Source organism: Taudactylus pleione, unplaced genomic scaffold (assembly GCF_031769625.1).
Source record: "Taudactylus pleione unplaced genomic scaffold, aTauple2 ptg000400l, whole genome shotgun sequence".
NCBI lineage: Eukaryota > Metazoa > Chordata > Amphibia > Anura > Myobatrachidae > Taudactylus > Taudactylus pleione.
Window position 1 is genome coordinate 3,526,617 of NW_028284802.1, and position 23,413 is coordinate 3,550,029.

At 54.0% G+C, this 23,413-nt stretch overlaps 2 long non-coding RNA genes and 4 pseudogenes across 5 annotated transcripts in view; 5 read left to right on the forward strand and 1 right to left on the reverse strand.

Moving 5' to 3' along the window:
• Positions 1–23,413, reverse strand: part of LOC148506531 (uncharacterized) — a 555,606-nt gene that overhangs the window by 18,951 nt on the left and 513,242 nt on the right. Inside the window, exon 1 of one of the 4 annotated variants that reach the window (XR_015869779.1) lies at positions 14,607–14,798. The exons of the other annotated variants lie outside the window; for them this stretch is intronic. This is a non-coding gene — a long non-coding RNA (uncharacterized LOC148506531). Of the gene's footprint in view, positions 1–14,606; positions 14,799–23,413 lie in introns of those variants that run through there. 4 annotated transcript variants of the gene reach the window in all.
• Positions 14,943–21,345, forward strand: LOC148506532 (uncharacterized). Its single transcript, XR_015869780.1, has 3 exons — positions 14,943–15,319; positions 18,395–18,488; positions 21,210–21,345. It is a non-coding gene; the product is annotated as an uncharacterized LOC148506532 (long non-coding RNA).
• LOC148506533 (5S ribosomal RNA) lies at positions 18,164–18,277 on the forward strand (annotated as a pseudogene).
• On the forward strand, positions 19,439–19,557 carry LOC148506534 (5S ribosomal RNA; annotated as a pseudogene).
• On the forward strand, positions 20,979–21,092 carry LOC148506535 (5S ribosomal RNA; annotated as a pseudogene).
• Positions 22,252–22,370, forward strand: LOC148506536 (5S ribosomal RNA; annotated as a pseudogene).

Below are 23,413 nucleotides of genomic sequence, written 5' to 3' on the forward strand. Positions count from 1 at the left end.
CATATTGGAGAGAGTATTAACCCATACAGGTTCAGGTGATGTCTGGTAGGGGGTAGGTTGTATGGGCACATTATGAGCCACAACCAACTGTCGGGGAATTCCCTGTGACGTAGATGGCATAGCTACCTGCGGAGTGTAACCCAATTGTGGGGCCACCTGAGGTGCAGCAAGCCGACCCATCAGGGTAGTAAGTGCTTGTGCAAAACAAGCCCAGGGCGGCTCTTAAGAAGAGCTGGGCCCAGCAGGTAATCCTGCATTTCTGGTACACAATCCTCCCACAATAAGTTCTCCCTCCTTTATCTCTATCAACTAACTAGACCTTGTGTCTAGTAGGAAGAGTGCTACATACACTGACCTACGTGGAGTAGCAGTATGCAGGGGGACCCAGGCTCCGCAGCTCCCAGTGAGACCAGCGTTTTTAGCACATAAAATGGCCAACGGAGGACTCATAGGGTGCGTGCCTGAGGGAGAGCTGCCTGCAACCACCAGACCGCTGTGGAAAGGCGCGCAGAGCAGCGGGGGAGGGGCCGGCTGTGCAGTACAGGGAAGGCCTGCTCCCCTGGCATGCTATTAACCCCAGGGATGCCACAACATCCGCACGCTGTGGCCCCCTTTCCCTGGTGGTCTAGTGTCAGAGCAGGCGCTGTGTCTGTTGACACATGCAGCCCTTCCCAGAGACCCCCAACCTGGGAAGTAGACAGACTGACTTCAGCGGGCAACTGCCGCGGATGCCTGCTGCTTACCTGAAACGTCCCTTGTGGAGTCCGGCCACAGTCCTGGGCGTCTGGGGGCTTTTGCTAGCTAAAACCCCCAGACACCCGCCGTGATCCCTGCTGACCACTCTTGAAGAAAAAAAAAAACTATTTTCAGGGTCTGTCCACGCAGCCTCCTTGAGGTGATTCGACTCCGTGCCGAGCACCTACGAAACTGAGGTGCCTTGGCATGGGGGCGGGGTATAGGAGTGGAGCCTGGAGCATCCTGGCAGCACAAATTTAACTATTGAGGTGCTCGACGACTGACGTCATCAGCCTATACCCCAAGGTCTCCTGTGGAGCCCTATGGACCCTGCAGTAGAAAAAAAAATTGACCAGTACCCTTTTCCCTGTTGCATCACATGAACTGGGATTATAACTCCTGAGTCCAGGAGAGCCCCCAAAGATTCCCGGTAGGCCGAGACTCTGACTGGGTCCGCAGGAAGGTTTGTAACAAGCCTCTAAGGGGGTTGGTTTTGGAATGTTATGGCATAACCCTGAGCAACCAGCTCTCGTACCAAGGCATTCGTAGTTGTCTGCTGCCAGGCCTTGGAAACCTGTAATAGTCGGCCTCGAACCCTGACATCCTCCAGGGGGAGGCCTGCCCCATCAGACAGTAGGCTTACAGTCTGGCTTGGTTGACAAAGACTTCTTGGGTGGTCCTCTAGGAGACTGACCCTGTCTGGCCGCGGACGGTTTCCTCGTCTTATTTTGTGGACGAAAGGACCGGGATGACAACTGTTTTCTAGAAGTAGATGGTAACTCAGCAGACTTCGGTGTTGCCAACGAAGTCAGAATATCATCTAATCCTGGTCCAAACAGCACCTTGCCTGTGAACGATTCTAGAGCCTTTTTAGACCCTGGATCTGATTTCCAGGTCTTTCACCAAAGGGTTCTCCAGGCTGCCACACAGTTAGCCGAGACCCTGGATGCCATAGCCGCTTCCTGCATCTGTTCCAGAAGGAACCCTTGCTCTTTTGTTGGGTCGACTATAGTCTCCCTCAGAGACTTCATCCAATCTTCTATAGCCTTGGCCACCCAAGCTACAGCCGTAGCTGGCCTGTTGATGGCCCAAGATAGAGAAAACATTGACTTAAGTATCAAGCTTTCTATCCATACACTCCTTTAAGGAGGATGCTGCAGGAATGGTCAATTTAGCACTTCTAATTAATCTAGTGATATAAACTATTTTGGGGTAAACTTCCCATTTGTTACACACGCCTGGTGCAAATGAGCTTCGAGAGGTCACCTTCCTAGTGGCCGGTAAATGCTTGCTAGGAGTTTCCCATGCCTCATACATGAAATTTGTCAAATGTCCCGAGTGTGGGAACTAGTCCTTAGACACCACATGACATCTAAAGACCTCTTTAGAGGTCAGTGCAACCTCCTCCTCCTCCTCAATATTGAGGACAGACCTCACCGCACTTACCAGAGAGTGAACACCCACCACGTATTGATGGTACTCCTTCACCGAGACTGACCCAGAAGTCTGAGAATCATCGTCTGACGAGTAGGTTGAGTCAGACTCTTGAGGCAATACATAACGAGAGCCCCTTTTATGCCCCTGCTTCTTTACTACCACTGGTCTTTCCACCTCCGGAGAGGCTGAAGATGGTAGTATTCTCTGGCTAGAGTGAACAGTCGCATTAGCCCAACCGGGATTCATGGAGGGCAAACAGATGTATTAGGTAGCTGTCTCTTGCTACAGTTCTTACAGAACCCATTCAGATTACCATTCTGCTCAGACAGGCCTGCAGCACAGGAATTACAGTATATAAGCACCGGAGGACTCCCATCCTCATCTTTACCTTCAGATATAATTTGAAAATGTACAGAGGGTATAAAATATGCAAGTCTAAATGAAATGTGACACTATCAATGACACACCCCACCCTTAGAGGTTATAAGGAGAAACAAGGCGCTAGCAGTACCTGACAGTTTATGAAAACATAAACAGTGTACATACAGCAGCTGGCATAGTCACATACAATGCAAAAAGACGTGCAATTGCTACAGCAATATGGACTCAATCAACTGACCGGCCCCCGTAGGGAGATGGTAGGATATAGAGTACGCTATATGCCAAACCAAAGGGAGCAGTTTATAGAGACAGACCAAACCTCTGAGACCAACTGCTCCAGCAGTGGACAGGGGCTAAACTGCACGCGTTTCACACACGAGGAGGTAATTTATACCAGACGTGGGAATCCTTACCCGGAAGTTTGCGTCTGGGGGGAGGAGTGGACGGTGGAGAGCCTCATCTACCCTAGGCTGCGATTTTGACGGCCGGGTACGCTGAACTACACGGTAATAAGACATTGACTAGTGCGCCTTACCACCCACCCCTGGTGGGATCGGTATGATTTACGACAGCCTGTCGGCGGTTCAAATCCCGACAGTGACAGCCCGACAGAGGTGGAAATCCCGATCGTCCATTAAGTCAAGTATGCTAACCTAATTCCCCCCCCCCCCCCCATAACCGTCCCTTAGGGGGGTGCCTAACCCCCGCTCTCAGTGCCTAAACCTAACGCCCCCTTCCCCGCCGCCTAAAACTAAGTCCCCCGAGGGTGCCTAACCCTAAGTCTAAACCCCCCCGCCACGGATGTCCGCGCCCGGCTTACCTTCGATCAATAAGCCGGGTGTCGGGCTCCCGACGTAGGTCTAATAACAGGCTTTGCGATTTAGACACCTGTCATTAGACACTTGCCAATATTAGACAGTCAGAAATCCGGCGGTCAGGATTACGTCTGTCGGCTTCCTGACTGCTTCCCTCCCCGGCAAGACAATATGGTCCCGACCACCTTAGTGAGGAAACGTTAGCCGAGGCCTTCACCCGCAGCGGCCTCTGATGAGTCAACACCAGAGGCAAGGGACTGCTTGTGCACGATACCACGAAGGGAATCCTTACCTGACATCTCAGTTTACCCAACTGCAGTCCTGGACCTCAGCCTCTTTTGGCTGCCAGCTAAGCCACGTTGAGGCCTGCCGAGAACCTCAGGGCATAAAGCAATACTGGTGTTTCAGCGTCGGCGGAGGTAGATGGAGTAGACAAGAAGCATAATTCTTGGTGCTGGTTCCGCTAAACTCTGAAGTCTTACAAAGTTAAGGTAAAGCATAAAAGAGAAAAGCCTAGGACTGCCTAGCAGTCCGGCTGTTATAACAGGTGCGTCTTGCCGCGCACCAAGCAAAAAAATAATGCCTGTGGCTGGGGTATGTAGGGAGGAGGACCCTGTGCATGCTGGGAGCTCCAAAGCTTTGCTGTTTGGTGCAGTGGACACTGTTCAACTATATATCCCAAGGTAATTCCTGTGGACCCTAAGGAACCCAAAGAAGAAAGTTATGTTCTCATCTTTTAAAACTTCTATACCATGGAAGAAAACAGGCACTGCACATGGGGTGAAATTGGAAACCGTCACCAAACACCAGGAGTAGACAACATTGAACAAGCGGCTGGTTTCTGCCATTTCAGCTCTCTTTCCCAGTCACACTGACACTGTTGACTAGACTGTCTGAATCATTCCCACCCTGGCAAGCCACGCCCGATTCAAATGGCACACAGCCACGCCCCCATATCCGCTGTCATATCTGACGTAGGTGGATCTGTTCCCCGAAGGGGAAATAGTTACTACCGTGGGTGCAGCAACCAATGAAAGTCTGTCTGACTCCCATTGGCTCATAAAACAAACACACTGCTGCCAGGTAAGACGTTTGTACAACCCGGCGATGGTGTGTTTGTAAGTGTGTAGTGTGGACCGCACTCACTGCGGTCTGCACAACACTAACTGAGACGGACCTGGACCGCTACTGACGGCGCCATTGGTCCCATGGTACCCAGGGCACTACCCCAGGATGACCACCCCTAGTTAAGACACTGCTGCCGGGTGACCTGGAAAACTTGAACTGTGTGGAGTCCTGAGGAACGAGGGGTCTATTTACTAAGGGGGTACAGAGTGTCACACAGGGGTAGGGGGGGCAACAGGGTGTCACACACACACACAGGGGTAGGGGGGGCAACAGGGTGTCACACACACACAGGGGTAGGGGGGCAACAGGGTGTCACACACACACACGGGTAGGGGGGGGCAACAGGGTGTCACACACACACACGGGTAGGGGGGGCAACAGGGTGTCACACACACACACGGGTAGGGGGGGCAACAGGGTGTCACACACACACGGGTAGGGGGGGCAACAGGGTGTCACACACACGGGTAGGGGGGGCAACAGGGTGTCACACACACACGGGTAGGGGGGGCAACAGGGTGTCACACACACACGGGTAGGGGGGGCAACAGGGTGTCACACACACACGGGTAGGGGGGGCAACAGGGTGTCACACACACACACGGGTAGGGGGGGCAACAGGGTGTCACACACACACACGGGTAGGGGGGGCAACAGGGTGTCACACACACACACGGGTAGGGGGGGCAACAGGGTGTCACACACACACACGGGTAGGGGGGGCAACAGGGTGTCACACACACACACACGGGTAGGGGGGGCAACAGGGTGTCACACACACACACACGGGTAGGGGGGGCAACAGGGTGTCACACACACACACACGGGTAGGGGGGGCAACAGGGTGTCACACACACGGGTAGGGGGGGCAACAGGGTGTCACACACACACACACGGGTAGGGGGGGCAACAGGGCGTCACACACACACGGGTAGGGGGGGCAACAGGGCGTCACACACACACGGGTAGGGGGGGCAACAGGGCGTCACACACACACGGGTAGGGGGGGCAACAGGGCGTCACACACACACGGGTAGGGGGGGCAACAGGGCGTCACACACACACGGGTAGGGGGGGCAACAGGGCGTCACACACACACGGGTAGGGGGGGCAACAGGGCGTCACACACACACGGGTAGGGGGGGGCAACAGGGCGTCACACACACACGGGTAGGGGGGGCAACAGGGCGTCACACACACACGGGTAGGGGGGGCAACAGGGTGTCACACACACACACACGGGTAGGGGGGGCAACAGGGTGTCACACACACACACACGGGTAGGGGGGGCAACAGGGTGTCACACACACACGGGTAGGGGGGGCAACAGGGTGTCACACACACACACACGGGTAGGGGGGGCAACAGGGTGTCACACACACACACACGGGTAGGGGGGGCAACAGGGTGTCACACACACACACGGGTAGGGGGGGCAACAGGGTGTCACACACACACACGGGTAGGGGGGGCAACAGGGTGTCACACACACACGGGTAGGGGGGGCAACAGGGTGTCACACACACACACGGGTAGGGGGGGCAACAGGGTGTCACACACACACACACGGGTAGGGGGGGCAACAGGGTGTCACACACACACACACGGGTAGGGGGGGCAACAGGGTGTCACACACACACACACGGGTAGGGGGGGCAACAGGGTGTCACACACACACACACACGGGTAGGGGGGGCAACAGGGTGTCACACACACACACACGGGTAGGGGGGGCAACAGGGTGTCACACACACACACACACGGGTAGGGGGGGCAACAGGGTGTCACACACACACACACGGGTAGGGGGGGCAACAGGGTGTCACACACACACACACACGGGTAGGGGGGGCAACAGGGTGTCACACACACACACACGGGTAGGGGGGGCAACAGGGTGTCACACACACACACACGGGTAGGGGGGGCAACAGGGTGTCACACACACACACATGGGTAGGGGGGGCAACAGGGTGTCACACACACACACACGGGTAGGGGGGGCAACAGGGTGTCACACACACACACACGGGTAGGGGGGGCAACAGGGTGTCACACACACACACACGGGTAGGGGGGGCAACAGGGTGTCACACACACACACACGGGTAGGGGGGGCAACAGGGTGTCACACACACACACACGGGTAGGGGGGGCAACAGGGTGTCACACACACACACACGGGTAGGGGGGCAACAGGGTGTCACACACACACACACACACGGGTAGGGGGGGCAACAGGGTGTCACACACACGGGTAGGGGGGGCAACAGGGTGTCACACACACACACACACACACACGGGTAGGGGGGGCAACAGGGTGTCACACACACGGGTAGGGGGGGCAACAGGGTGTCACACACACACACACGGGTAGGGGGGGCAACAGGGTGTCACACACACACACACGGGTAGGGGGGGCAACAGGGTGTCACACACACACACACGGGTAGGGGGGGCAACAGGGTGTCACACACACACACACGGGTAGGGGGGGCAACAGGGTGTCACACACACACACACGGGTAGGGGGGGCAACAGGGTGTCACACACACACACACGGGTAGGGGGGGCAACAGGGTGTCACACACACACACACGGGTAGGGGGGGCAACAGGGTGTCACACACACACACACGGGTAGGGGGGGCAACAGGGTGTCACACACACACACACGGGTAGGGGGGGGCAACAGGGTGTCACACACACACACGGGTAGGGGGGGCAACAGGGTGTCACACACACACACGGGTAGGGGGGGGCAACAGGGTGTCACACACACACACGGGTAGGGGGGGCAACAGGGTGTCACACACACACACACGGGTAGGGGGGGCAACAGGGTGTCACACACACACACACGGGTAGGGGGGGCAACAGGGTGTCACACACACACACGGGTAGGGGGGGCAACAGGGTGTCACACACACACACACGGGTAGGGGGGGCAACAGGGTGTCACACACACACACACACGGGTAGGGGGGGGCAACAGGGTGTCACACACACACACACACGGGTAGGGGGGGCAACAGGGTGTCACACACACGGGTAGGGGGGGCAACAGGGTGTCACACACACACACACACGGGTAGGGGGGGCAACAGGGTGTCACACACACACACACACGGGTAGGGGGGGCAACAGGGTGTCACACACACACACACGGGTAGGGGGGGCAACAGGGTGTCACACACACACACACACACACACGGGTAGGGGGGGCAACAGGGTGTCACACACACACACACACACGGGTAGGGGGGGCAACAGGGTGTCACACACACACGGGTAGGGGGGGGCAACAGGGTGTCACACACACACACACACGGGTAGGGGGGGCAACAGGGTGTCACACACACACACACGGGTAGGGGGGGCAACAGGGTGTCACACACACACACACGGGTAGGGGGGGCAACAGGGTGTCACACACACACACGGGTAGGGGGGGCAACAGGGTGTCACACACACACACACACACGGGTAGGGGGGGCAACAGGGTGTCACACACACACACACGGGTAGGGGGGGCAACAGGGTGTCACACACACACGGGTAGGGGGGGCAACAGGGTGTCACACACACACACACGGGTAGGGGGGGCAACAGGGTGTCACACACACACGGGTAGGGGGGGCAACAGGGTGTCACACACACACACACGGGTAGGGGGGGCAACAGGGTGTCACACACACACACACACGGGTAGGGGGGGCAACAGGGTGTCACACACACACACACACGGGTAGGGGGGGCAACAGGGTGTCACACACACACACGGGTAGGGGGGGCAACAGGGTGTCACACACACACACGGGTAGGGGGGGGCAACAGGGTGTCACACACACACACGGGTAGGGGGGGCAACAGAGTGTCACACACACACACGGGTAGGGGGGGCAACAGAGTGTCACACACACACACGGGTAGGGGGGGCAACAGAGTGTCACACACACACACGGGTAGGGGGGGCAACAGGGTGTCACACACACGGGTAGGGGGGGCAACAGGGTGTCACACACACACACGGGTAGGGGGGGCAACAGGGTGTCACACACACACACGGGTAGGGGGGGCAACAGGGTGTCACACACACACACGGGTAGGGGGGGCAACAGGGTGTCACACACACACACGGGTAGGGGGGGCAACAGGGTGTCACACACACACACACGGGTAGGGGGGGCAACAGGGTGTCACACACACACACACGGGTAGGGGGGGCAACAGGGTGTCACACACACACACACGGGTAGGGGGGGCAACAGGGTGTCACACACACACACACGGGTAGGGGGGGCAACAGGGTGTCACACACACACACACGGGTAGGGGGGGCAACAGGGTGTCACACACACACACACGGGTAGGGGGGGGCAACAGGGTGTCACACACACACACACGGGTAGGGGGGGCAACAGGGTGTCACACACACACACACGGGTAGGGGGGGCAACAGGGTGTCACACACACACACACGGGTAGGGGGGGCAACAGGGTGTCACACACACACACACGGGTAGGGGGGGCAACAGGGTGTCACACACACACACACGGGTAGGGGGGGCAACAGGGTGTCACACACACACACACGGGTAGGGGGGGCAACAGGGTGTCACACACACACACACGGGTAGGGGGGGCAACAGGGTGTCACACACACACACACGGGTAGGGGGGGCAACAGGGTGTCACACACACACACACGGGTAGGGGGGGCAACAGGGTGTCACACACACACACACGGGTAGGGGGGGCAACAGGGTGTCACACACACACACACGGGTAGGGGGGGCAACAGGGTGTCACACACACACACACGGGTAGGGGGGGCAACAGGGTGTCACACACACACACACGGGTAGGGGGGGCAACAGGGTGTCACACACACACACGGGTAGGGGGGGCAACAGGGTGTCACACACACACACACGGGTAGGGGGGGCAACAGGGTGTCACACACACACACACACGGGTAGGGGGGGCAACAGGGTGTCACACACACACACACACGGGTAGGGGGGGCAACAGGGTGTCACACACACACACACACGGGTAGGGGGGGGCAACAGGGTGTCACACACACACACGGGTAGGGGGGGCAACAGGGTGTCACACACACACACACGGGTAGGGGGGGCAACAGGGTGTCACACACACACACACGGGTAGGGGGGGCAACAGGGTGTCACACACACACACACGGGTAGGGGGGGCAACAGGGTGTCACACACACACACACGGGTAGGGGGGGCAACAGGGTGTCACACACACACACACGGGTAGGGGGGGCAACAGGGTGTCACACACACACACACGGGTAGGGGGGGCAACAGGGTGTCACACACACACACACGGGTAGGGGGGGCAACAGGGTGTCACACACACACACACGGGTAGGGGGGGGCAACAGGGTGTCACACACACACACACGGGTAGGGGGGGCAACAGGGTGTCACACACACACACACGGGTAGGGGGGGCAACAGGGTGTCACACACACACACACGGGTAGGGGGGGCAACAGGGTGTCACACACACACACGGGTAGGGGGGGCAACAGGGTGTCACACACACACACGGGTAGGGGGGGCAACAGGGTGTCACACACACACGGGTAGGGGGGGCAACAGGGTGTCACACACACACGGGTAGGGGGGGCAACAGGGTGTCACACACACACGGGTAGGGGGGGCAACAGGGTGTCACACACACACGGGTAGGGGGGGCAACAGGGTGTCACACACACACGGGTAGGGGGGGCAACAGGGTGTCACACACACACGGGTAGGGGGGGCAACAGGGTGTCACACACACACGGGTAGGGGGGGCAACAGGGTGTCACACACACACGGGTAGGGGGGGCAACAGGGTGTCACACACACACGGGTAGGGGGGGCAACAGGGTGTCACACACACACGGGTAGGGGGGGCAACAGGGTGTCACACACACACGGGTAGGGGGGGCAACAGGGTGTCACACACACACGGGTAGGGGGGGCAACAGGGTGTCACACACACACGGGTAGGGGGGGCAACAGGGTGTCACACACACACGGGTAGGGGGGGCAACAGGGTGTCACACACACACGGGTAGGGGGGGCAACAGGGTGTCACACACACACGGGTAGGGGGGGCAACAGGGTGTCACACACACACGGGTAGGGGGGGCAACAGGGTGTCACACACACACGGGTAGGGGGGGCAACAGGGTGTCACACACACACGGGTAGGGGGGGCAACAGGGTGTCACACACACACGGGTAGGGGGGGCAACAGGGTGTCACACACACACGGGTAGGGGGGGCAACAGGGTGTCACACACACACGGGTAGGGGGGGCAACAGGGTGTCACACACACACGGGTAGGGGGGGCAACAGGGTGTCACACACACACGGGTAGGGGGGGCAACAGGGTGTCACACACACACGGGTAGGGGGGGCAACAGGGTGTCACACACACACGGGTAGGGGGGGGCAACAGGGTGTCACACACACACGGGTAGGGGGGGGCAACAGGGTGTCACACACACACGGGTAGGGGGGGCAACAGGGTGTCACACACACACGGGTAGGGGGGGCAACAGGGTGTCACACACACACGGGTAGGGGGGGCAACAGGGTGTCACACACACACGGGTAGGGGGGGGCAACAGGGTGTCACACACACACGGGTAGGGGGGGCAACAGGGTGTCACACACACACGGGTAGGGGGGGCAACAGGGTGTCACACACACACACGGGTAGGGGGGGCAACAGGGTGTCACACACACACACGGGTAGGGGGGGCAACAGGGTGTCACACACACACACGGGTAGGGGGGGCAACAGGGTGTCACACACACACGGGTAGGGGGGGCAACAGGGTGTCACACACACACGGGTAGGGGGGGGCAACAGGGTGTCACACACACACGGGTAGGGGGGGCAACAGGGTGTCACACACACACGGGTAGGGGGGGCAACAGGGTGTCACACACACACGGGTAGGGGGGGCAACAGGGTGTCACACACACACGGGTAGGGGGGGCAACAGGGTGTCACACACACACGGGTAGGGGGGGCAACAGGGTGTCACACACACACGGGTAGGGGGGGCAACAGGGTGTCACACACACACGGGTAGGGGGGGCAACAGGGTGTCACACACACACGGGTAGGGGGGGCAACAGGGTGTCACACACACACGGGTAGGGGGGGCAACAGGGTGTCACACACACACGGGTAGGGGGGGGCAACAGGGTGTCACACACACACGGGTAGGGGGGGCAACAGGGTGTCACACACACACGGGTAGGGGGGGCAACAGGGTGTCACACACACACGGGTAGGGGGGGCAACAGGGTGTCACACACACACGGGTAGGGGGGGGCAACAGGGTGTCACACACACACGGGTAGGGGGGGCAACAGGGTGTCACACACACACGGGTAGGGGGGGCAACAGGGTGTCACACACACACGGGTAGGGGGGGCAACAGGGTGTCACACACACACGGGTAGGGGGGGCAACAGGGTGTCACACACACACGGGTAGGGGGGGCAACAGGGTGTCACACACACACGGGTAGGGGGGGCAACAGGGTGTCACACACACACGGGTAGGGGGGGCAACAGGGTGTCACACACACACGGGTAGGGGGGGCAACAGGGTGTCACACACACACGGGTAGGGGGGGCAACAGGGTGTCACACACACACGGGTAGGGGGGGCAACAGGGTGTCACACACACACGGGTAGGGGGGGCAACAGGGTGTCACACACACACGGGTAGGGGGGGCAACAGGGTGTCACACACACACGGGTAGGGGGGGCAACAGGGTGTCACACACACACGGGTAGGGGGGGCAACAGGGTGTCACACACACACGGGTAGGGGGGGCAACAGGGTGTCACACACACACGGGTAGGGGGGGGCAACAGGGTGTCACACACACACGGGTAGGGGGGGCAACAGGGTGTCACACACACACGGGTAGGGGGGGCAACAGGGTGTCACACACACACGGGTAGGGGGGGCAACAGGGTGTCACACACACGGGTAGGGGGGGCAACAGGGTGTCACACACACGGGTAGGGGGGGCAACAGGGTGTCACACACACGGGTAGGGGGGGCAACAGGGTGTCACACACACGGGTAGGGGGGGCAACAGGGTGTCACACACACGGGTAGGGGGGGCAACAGGGTGAGACAGGAATAGGGGGTGTCACACACACAGGGGTGAGGAGGGTACAGGGTGAGACAGGAATAGGGGGGTGTCTCACACACAGGGGTGAGGAGGGTACAGGGTGCCAGGGATTAGCGGGGTGTCACACACACAGGGGTCAGGAGGGTACAGGGTAACACGGATAGCGGGGTGTCACACACACAGGGGTCAGGAGGGTACAGGGTGACACAGGGATAGCGGGGTGTCACACACACAGGGGTCAGGAGGGTACAGGGTGACACAGGGATAGCGGGGTGTCACACACACAGGGGTCAGGAGGGTACAGGGTGACACAGGGATAGCGGGGTGTCACACACACAGGGGTCAAGAGGGTACAGGGTGACACAAGTATAGGGGGGTGTCACACACACGGGTCAAGAGGGTACAGGGTGACACAGGTATAGGGGGGGTCACACACAGGGGTCAGGTGGGTACAGGGTGACACGGATAGGGGGGTGTCACACAGGGGTCAGGAGGGTACAGGGTGACACAGGGATAGGGGGGTGTCACACAGACAGGGGTCAGGAGGGTACAGGGTGAGACAGGAAAAGGGGGGTGTCACACACACAGGGGTCAGGAGGGTACAGGGTGAGACAGGAATAGGGGGGTGTCACACACACAGGGGCCAGGAGGGTACAGGGTGACAGGGACAGGGGGTGTCACACACACACAGGGGCAGGAGGGTACAGGGTGACACAGGGACAGGGGGTGTCACACACAGGGGTCCGGAGGGTACAGGGTGGCACAGGGATAGCGGGGTGTCACACACATAGGGGTCAGGAGGGTACAGGGTGACATAGGTATAGGGGGGGGTCAAAGGGGTCAGGAGGGTACAGGGTGACACGGATAGGGGGGTGTCACACCCAGGGGTCAGGAGGGTACAAGGTGACACACAGGGGTAGGGGGGGGTGTCACACCCAGGGGTCAGGAGGGTACAGGGTGACACAGGGACAGGGGAGTGTCACACACAGGGGTCAGGAGGGTACAGGAATAGGGGGGTTGTCACACACACAGGGGTCAGGAGGGTACAGGGTGACACAGGGACAGGGGGGGTGTCACACACACACAGGGGTCAGGAGGGTACAGGGTGAGACAGGAAAAGGGGGGTGTCACACACACAGGGGTCAGGAGGGTACAGGGTGACACACAGGGACAGGGGTGTGTCACACACACACACATAGGGGTCAGGAGGGTACAGGGATAGCGGGGTGTCACACAGGGGTCAGGAGGGTACAGGGTGACACGGATAGGGGGGTGTCACACAGGGGTCAGGAGGGTACAGGGTGACACATGGATAGTGGGGTGTCACACAGACGGGTCAGGAGGGTACAGGGTGACACACAGGGACAGGGGGGTGTCACACACACACACAGGGGTCAGGAGAGTACAGGGTGACACAGGGACAGGGGGGTGTCACACACACACACAGGGGTCAGGAGGGTACAGGGTGACACAGGAACAGGGGGGTGTCACACACACAGGGGTCAGGAGGGTACAGGGTGGGACAGGGGGGTGTCACACACACAGGGGTCAGGAGGGTACAGGGTGACACAGGGACAGGGGGGTGTCACACACACACAGGGGTCAGGAGGGTACAGGGTGACACAGGGACAGGGGGGTGTCACACACACACAGGGGTCAGGAGGGTACAGGGTGACACACAGGGCTTCCCAGGTAGTCACCGTTCTGCTCCTATCCACCTCGGGGTGAGATGCAGGGTGTCGGTGGGGAGAGGGCCACAACCCAGATCCATGGCAACGGCCGAGTTATCACAGGACACACCGAGGAACTGTGCCCGGGAGAAGGAGGCCTAGCTCTGCTTAGCCCCCACAGGATCGCTGCTGGGGCGGGAGGGTGTCGGCGCTGCTGCGGGGAGTGCGGCTCAGATCTCGGGCATCACCTGCTCTCTCCCCGGATAAAGGGTCCTCTGTCGGTGGCGCTCCAGGGTCGCTCAGCGGGAGTGTGCCGGGCTCATGGCGGGGTGCCGTGGAGGCTTTTCTCTCAGCTCTCTGGCCCCGTATAGCCCCGGAGCCTCCGCGGCGCTGACATCGCTAAGCACATCGCGGAGTTCAAATCATTCCCGCCCCGGCAAGCCGCGCCCCGAATCTAACGTCACACTGCAAGCCACGCCCCAATGATTGCGTCATACCCGACGTAGGTAGGTCCGTTCGACGAAGGGGAAATAGTTACTACCCTCAGCACAGCCACTGCTGCAGCGGCACAGAGACATCCCAGCGGGCGCAGAAGCAGCCATTAAGAAGAGGCGGGCGTTCGAATCTGGCGCTGCCCCCCAGCAGCCATAGCGGGCCAATCGCGGCCCCGCTGAGTCTCATCTCGCCCCGCCTGCTGCGTCTGACGTCAGACGCTACCGGTAGGTAGAGCCAATCAGTCGGCGGCAGAGCAAATAAAAACACCACGTGGCAAAGGCTCCTGCGCGCGGGAAAGAGACCGGAACTCGTCGCGAGCATCAGGGACGGTGACGCCGGCGGCTGCGTGAAGAAACGAAGGAGCGGCCGAAGAATGCAAGTGAGGAGCGGAGAGTGCTACGGGGGTGGGATGAAAAGAGCTTACGAAGCTCCCGCCCCCCCCCCCGCAGCCTCTCCCATCGCACAGGTAGTCTCTGTTATTAACGCCTTCCTAGATCATCCGGGTAGTCGGGCACTAGGCCCGTGGCCACAGTCAGGCATTAGGCCTGTGGGGAATTAGGCGGGCACTAGGCCCGTGCTCTGTAGAGGGCCCTAGACCCTTTAGGTTGGTGTTGTCCATTTAGGTGTATAACCTGGGTGCTATGTCCAGGTCACAAATTGTGCCATCGTTAGGTGGGCTCTAGGTCTGTGGCCAGAGAGGTGGGCACTAGGCCCAGATAACAATAAAGCCACCTTGTTACTGAACTGGGCACTAGGCGTAGTTCTCATAAGGTACCAAAAGGCAGATTCTAGGCCTGAGCCCATTATGAGTGGCTCTGAGTGTTAGACCCTGACCACTACTGTAAGTAGACAGGCGCCTAAGCCCCATAGAATAAAATGACTCTGGCATTAGGCCCAAGTCCCCTTTTTTGTGCACTGCAGTTAGGCCCGAAAGACCTGAGCCCAGTACATAAAGTGGTCCTGGACATTGGGTCCAGGCCACTAGGTTAAGCTGGAAGTAGGCAGGCCTGAGCCTGTGTGAGTGACTGGGCATTAGGCCCAGGTTACAATATAATTATGATCTTCACTTGAAACCTGGTGTGGGTAAATGCATTGAAAAGGCAGGTAATCTTATTAAATTCATTGAATAAGCTGGAAATCTTATTAAATAAGCCGGAAACCATAGTAAATGCATTGAAAAAGCTGGAAACCATGAAGTGTATTGAAAAATGCCGGAAATTAAATGTATTGAAAAAGCTGGAAATCTTATTAAATGTATTGAAAAAGCCGGAAATCGTATTAAATGCATTGAATAAGCCGGAAACCATGTAAAGTGTATTGAAAAAATCTGGAAATCATATTAAGGGCCAGATCCAACTAGGTGTAAAAAGCTGCAGTTTGTCAAAGTTTACAATTCAAACTTTTCACCAAAAATGTGTCATGCTTTCCTATTAGCCGCGGCTTTTCGTACATACAAATTTTTTAGATTTTTTTAATACATGTGCTATGATTTCTGGCTTTTTCAATACATGTAATATGATTTCCGGCTCTTCTAATACATTTACTATAGATTTCTGGCTTTTTCGATACATGTAGTATAATCTCTGGCTTTTCTAATGCATTTACTATGTTTCCGGCTTTTACCCTCTTCCCTTGGAATCCAAAATTCATTTTCTATTTGGAGTGGTTCTCTGCTGTGGTGTGTTGGTCTGGCACAGGAGGAGGAAGCCTGATTTCCCAAACATCTCTGCTGGGCTGCCAGATGACAGCCATTCCTGCCAGGATCCTTTTTGTGGCATAGGAAGCTCTCTTCAGCTCAGGCAGCATGTGTCTCTCATATACAGTATACTCACTATTTCTGCCAATTTTGGTACATTCTAGGAAAGACATTGCTGCAGCACAGCTGTCTGCAAGTATTTTTATTGGAATTAAATTGACTTTAATGTGGCCCCCCCTCTGTACGGTTACCTGATTGCTCACTGTCTAATTATTGCAGTTCATATTTCCAAGCAGTTGATGGAAAATAGATATTTATAATACAAAGTGAAGCCTAGCCAGGAATCCTGTTATTATAATAGAGGTGGGACAGACTGTGGTGTCCTGTGATTATTTAAGGAAGCTGACCCTGGTATCCTGCTGTTATAATAATGTTGCTGCAGGCTGTGGTGTACAAAGCTAGCACATGTTTATTATAGCAACTACCGTAAAAAATGTATTATATATTGTACTCTCACCAGGTGCTCCCTATTCCTATTTTCCCATGTTTGTACCCCTTCTGTGCTCTCATGTACTCTGCCCTTCCACCTCTGTGGCACCTGTTTCCCTCTCCCTATGTTTGTACCCCTTCTGCTCTCCTGTGCCCCCTCTTACCCTCTCTCCATGTCTGTGCCCCCTCTTACCCTCTCTCCATGTCTGTGCCCCCTCTTACCCTCTCTCCGTGTCTGTACCCCTTCTGCTCACCCTCTCTCTCCGTGTCTGAACCCCATCTGCTCACTCTCTCTTTCCATGTCTGTACCCCATCTGCTCACCCTCTCCATGTCTGTACCCATCTGCTCACCCTCTCTCTTTCCATTTCTGTACCCCTTCTGCGCTCCTGTGCGCTATTCCCTTCCAGCCCTCTGCCCCCCTGTTCCCTTCTCCCCGTGGGGTCTATTCACTAAGCCTTAGAGAAAGCCAATCCACTCCTTTCAGTTTACAGGCTGCATTTAAAAAATGACAGTGAGGAGCTGATTGGCTGGGACTTCTCTTTCTCCATTTTATCTCTCTCCAAGGTTTAGTAAATAGGCCCTCATGTCATTCTCAGTGCAAAATATGCATTGCTACACGCTACAGGGAGTGAGGCATAAATTGTGATGGGACCCCAGAAACTGTGGAGCAGGACCCCCATTTTTGCTCACACAGCGCAATAACTGCAACCTAAATGTCTGTCCTCAGACTGGAATATGAGCTCCAATGTGAAGAACGCTGCAGTTGTGTTAACAGTTTTAACAGATACAAAATGTCGGTGAGTTTATACTGCCATAACAGTCGCCTCTATGACTATGTACATTTATTTTATGAACTCTTTAATGAACTGACATGCAGTAAGAAGTAAGATCTAAAATAAAAATTGTTCCTCCCCTACGGCCATACCACACTGGACATTACCAATCTCATCTTGTAAGCTATGCAGTGTTGGGCCTGGTTAGCGGTAGGCCACCTGGGAATCCCAGGTGTTGTAGGTTATTTTATGCTACTATAACGTTCTTTTCTCTGACTATTTCCATTTATTATATTAACTTGATAATTACTGGTGGTGAGTAGTAAAAGAGGTGTAAGAAGAAGATTGATCACCTACGGCCATACCACACTGGACATTACCAATCTCACCTTGTAAGCTATGCAGTGTCGGGCTTGGTTAGTACTTGGATGGGAGACCACCTGGGAATACCAGGTGCTGTAGGTGATTTTATACTGCCATAACAGTCGCCTCTGACTATTTACATTTATTTTATTAACTCTTTAATGACCTGACAAGCGGTAAGAAGTAAGATCTAAATTAAAATTTGTTCCTCCCCTACAGCCACACCACACTGGACATGCCCAATCTCGTCGGATCTTGGAAGCTATGCTGTGTTGGACCTGGTTACTACTTGTTACCTGACAGTACTTCAAAGGTTAGTAGCAATTATGTAGTTGGCAAAAGCAATGGTATATTAATCGGATATATCGTCTTATCCTCTGCAGTGTGTATCTAATTGAGTCCCCTTGTCTTGTATAGATATTAGTTTGTTAGGAGCAGCACATAGCAAATTAAGTTAAAAGCGTATGTAGCAGGCATGTATATGAGTAACTTTTCTTAGTCAGTTATCACATATACTTTACTTGATCTCCGGTATTTGAGCGTGGCCACGCTAGCATAAATGCTTGTTGTTCCAGAGATCATGTTTGCTGTATTAGAAATGCTGTCACTGTATGTGAGGAGGTTAAGCGGCTCCCAAGTGTAACGAGCAGCTTGTTGCTTGTTCCAGCTACGGTCAGCGCACCTGCAGCTAAGAGCGTTGGGGTGGAAGTCTGTGGTGCTCCGAGCTGCCCTACACGAGAATAGGGTCTCAAAGGGCATACAGAAGGGCTGTGGATGTAGACGAGCTTGAATAGAAACGGCGGGATGGGACGTCACATCCTGCTGTCTTGTGTCCTATCTCGCCTGCCACCACAGCCCTTCTGTTTGCCGTCTGAGCCCATTCTCTTTGTAAGGCAACTTGTAGCAGGCCGGACTTCGCTACGATGCTCGTTGCTGCTGGTGTCCTGACCATGGCTGTAACAAGCAAGCCATCCGTTACAGTTGGGAGCTCACAGAGAGCAGCCGTGAACTCTGAAACAATAAGCATTTATGCGCGCAGTGAATCTTTATGTTGGGTTCACCTACAGCCATAACCACACTGGACATGCCCAAGCTATGCAGTGTCGGGCTGGTTAGTACTTGGATGGGAGACCACCTGGGAATACCAGGTGTTGTAGGTAATTATATTCTATAATATTTTTTTCTATGACTATTTACATGGTTTATAGTTAATGAATTTACTGGTGGTAAGTAGTAAAAGAGGTCTATGAATAAGTTTTGATCACCTACGGCCATACTACACTGGACACGCCCAATCTCGTCTGATCTTGGAAGCTAAGCAGTGTTGAGCCTGGTTAGTAGTTTTGTGGGAGACCACCGTGGAATACCAGGTACTGTAGGTGATGTTATACTGCCATAACAGTCTATTCTATGACTTTTTACATTCATTATCTTACCACCAGTAATGTATTTAATAAGCTTAGAAGTATGGGTTCTAAGAGAATTTGTTGCTCACCTACAGCCACGGTAATAACAATTATATTAAAAAATGGGGAGGGTCGCAGAAACGCCTTTCCCTTGGCGCTATGTATTTAGTTTGTATTTGAAAGAGCGTACCCAGTTGCAAGTGCACAAAGCTTGCAAGGCCTTGAAAAATAAATACAGAACACAACATAAAGAATCACTGCGCTATAGTTCTCAAGGATATAAATATAATATATGAATAAATATATATGTAGTTCCTTTTAATATAGTAGAAACTTGGGCCTATATATTTTTTACTTGATCAATGTAAATCCTAAAAATATTTATAACGTGTACATAATATTCCACAGATGTTAAATATTATAAAATAATGTAACATTGTCAAAAGTTAGTAGCAATTATGTAGTTGGCAAAAGCAATGGTTTGTTAATCCGATATATCGTCTTATCCTCTGCAGTGCGTATCTAATTGAGTCCCCTTGTCTTGTATAGATATTAGTTTGTTAGGAGCAGCACATAGCAAATGAAGTTAAAAGCGTATGTAGCAAGCATGTATATGAGTAACTTTTCTTAGTAAGTTACCACATGTACTTTACTTGATCTCCGGTGTTTGAGCGTGGCCACGCTAGCATAAATGCTTGTTGTTCCAGAGATCATGTTTGCTGTATTAGAAATGCTGTCACTGTATGTGAAGAGGTTAAGCGGCTCCCAAGTGTAACGAGCAGCTTGTTGCTTGTTCCAGCTACGGTCAGCGCACCTGCAGCTAAGAGTGTTGGGGTGGAAGTCTGTGGTGCTCCGAGCTGCCCTACACGAGAATAGGGTCTCAAAGGGCATACAGAAGGGCCGTGGAGGTAGACGAGCTTGAATAGAAATGGCGGGATGGGACGTCACATCCTGCTGTCTTGTATCCTATCTCGCCTGCCACCACAGCCCTTCTGTTTGCCGTCTGAGCCCATTCTCTTTGTAAGGCAACTTGTAGCAGGCCGGACTTCGCCGCGATGCTCGCTGCTGCTGGTGTCCTGACCATGGCTGTAACAAGCAAGCCATCCGTTACAGTTGGGAGCTCACAGAGAGCTGCCGTGAACTCTGAAACAATAAGCATTTATGTGCAGTGAATCTTTGTGTTCACCTATTGCTTTTCCACACTGGACATGCCCAATCTTGTTTTGTAAGCTATGCAGTGTTGGGCTTGGTTAGCGTTAGACCACCTGGGAATCCCAGGTGTTGTAGGTAATTTTATGCTACTATAATGTTCTTTTCTATTACTATTTACATTTATTATATTAACTTGATAATTACTGGTGGTGAGTAGTAAAAGAGGTGTAAGAAGAAGATTGATCACCTACGGCCATACCACACTGGACATTACCAATCTCATCTTGTAAGCTATGCAGTGTCGGGCTTGGTTAGTACTTGGATGGGAGACCACCTGGGAATACCAGGTGCTGTAGGTGATTTTATACTGCCATAACAGTCGCCTCTGACTATTTACATTTATTTTATTAACTCTTTAATGAACTGACAAGCGGTAAGAAGTAAGATCTAAATTAAAAATTGTTCCTCCCCTACAGCCACACCACACTGGACATGCCCAATCTCGTCGGATCTTGGAAGCTATGCTGTGTTGGACCTGGTTACTACTTGTTACCTGACAGTACTTCAAAGGTTAGTAGCAATTATGTAGTTGGCAAAAGCAATGGTATATTAATCGGATATATCGTCTTATCCTCTGCAGTGCGTATCTAATTGAGTCCCCTTGTCTTGTATAGATATTAGTTTGTTAGGAGCAGCACATAGCAAATTAAGTTAAAAGCGTATGTAGCAAGCATGTATATGAGTAACGTTTCTTAGTAAGTTACCACATCTACTTTACTTGATCTCCGGTGTTTGAGCGTGGCCACGCTAGCATAAATGCTTGTTGTTCCAGAGATCATGTTTGCTGTATTAGAAATGCTGTCACTGTATGTGAAGAGGTTAAGAGGCTCCCAAGTGTAACGAGCAGCTTGTTGCTTGTTCCAGCTACGGTCAGCGCACCTGCAGCTAAGAGCGTTTGGGTGGAAGTCTGTGGTGCTCCGAGCTGCCCTACACGAGAATAGGGTCTCAAAGGGCATACAGAAGGGCTGTGGAGGTAGACGAGCTTGAATAGAAACGGCGGGATGGGACGTCACATCCTGCTGTCTTGTGTCCTATCTCGCCTGCCACCACAGCCCTTCTGTTTGCCGTCTGAGCCCATTCTCTTTGTAAGGCAACTTGTAGCAGGCCGGACTTTGCCACGATGCTCGCTGCTGCTGGTGTCCTGACCATGGCTGTAACAAGCAAGCCATCCGTTACAGTTGGGAGCTCACAGAGCGCAGCCGTGAACTCTGAAACAATAAGCATTTATGTGCAGTGAATCTTTATGTTGGGTTCACCTACAGCCATAACCACACTGGACATGCCCAAGCTATGCAGTGTCGGGCTGGTTAGTACTTGGATGGGAGACCACCTGGGAATACCAGGTGTTGTAGGTAATTATATTCTATAATATTTTTTTCTATGACTATTTACATGGTTTATAGTTAATGAATTTACTGGTGGTAAGTAGTAAAAGAGGTCTATGAATAAGTTTTGATCACCTACGGCCATACTACACTGGACACGCCCAATCTCGTCTGATCTTGGAAGCTAAGCAGTGTTGAGCCTGGTTAGTAGTTTTGTGGGAGACCACCGTGGAATACCAGGTACTGTAGGTGATGTTATACTGCCATAACAGTCTATTCTATGACTTTTTACATTCATTATATTACCACCAGTAATGTATTTAATAAGCTTAGAAGTATGGGTTCTAAGAGAATTTGTTGCTCACCTACAGCCACGGTAATAACAATTATATTAAAAAAAAGGGATGGTCGCAGAAACGCCTTTCCCTTGGCGCTATGTATTTAGTTTGTATTTGAAAGAGCGTACCCAGTTGCAAGTGCACAAAGCTTGCAAGGCCTTGAAAAATAAATACAGGACACAACATAAAGAATCACTGCGCTATAGTTCTCAAGGATCTAAATATTATAATATATGAATAAATATATGTAGTTCCTTTTAATATAGTAGAAACTTGGGCATATATATTTTTTACTTGATCAATGTAAATCCTAAAAATATTTAAAACGGGTTCATAATATTCCACAGATGTTAAATATTATAAAATAATGTAACATTGTCAAAAGTTAGTAGCAATTATGTAGTTGGCAAAAGCAATGGTTTGTTAATCCGATATATCGTCTTATCCTCTGCAGTGCGTATCTAATTGAGTCCCCTTGTCTTGTATAGATATTAGTTTGTTAGGAGCAGCACATAGCAAATGAAGTTAAAAGCGTATGTAGCAAGCATGTATATGAGTAACTTTTCTTAGTAAGTTACCACATGTACTTTACTTGATCTCCGGTGTTTGAGCGTGGCCACGCTAGCATAAATGCTTGTTGTTCCAGAGATCATGTTTGCTGTATTAGAAATGCTGTCACTGTATGTGAAGAGGTTAAGAGGCTCCCAAGTGTAACGAGCAGCTTGCTTGTTCCAGCTATGGTCAGCGCACCTGCAGCTAAGAGCGTTGGGGTGGAAGTCTGTGGTGCTCCGAGCTGCCCTACACGAAAATAAGGTCTCAAAGGGCATACAGAAGGGCTGTGGAGGTAGACGAGCTTGAATACAAACGGCGGGATGGGACGTCACATCCTGCTGTCTTGTGTCCTATCTCGCCTGCCACCACAGCCCTTCTGTTTGCCGTCTGAGCCCATTCTCTTTG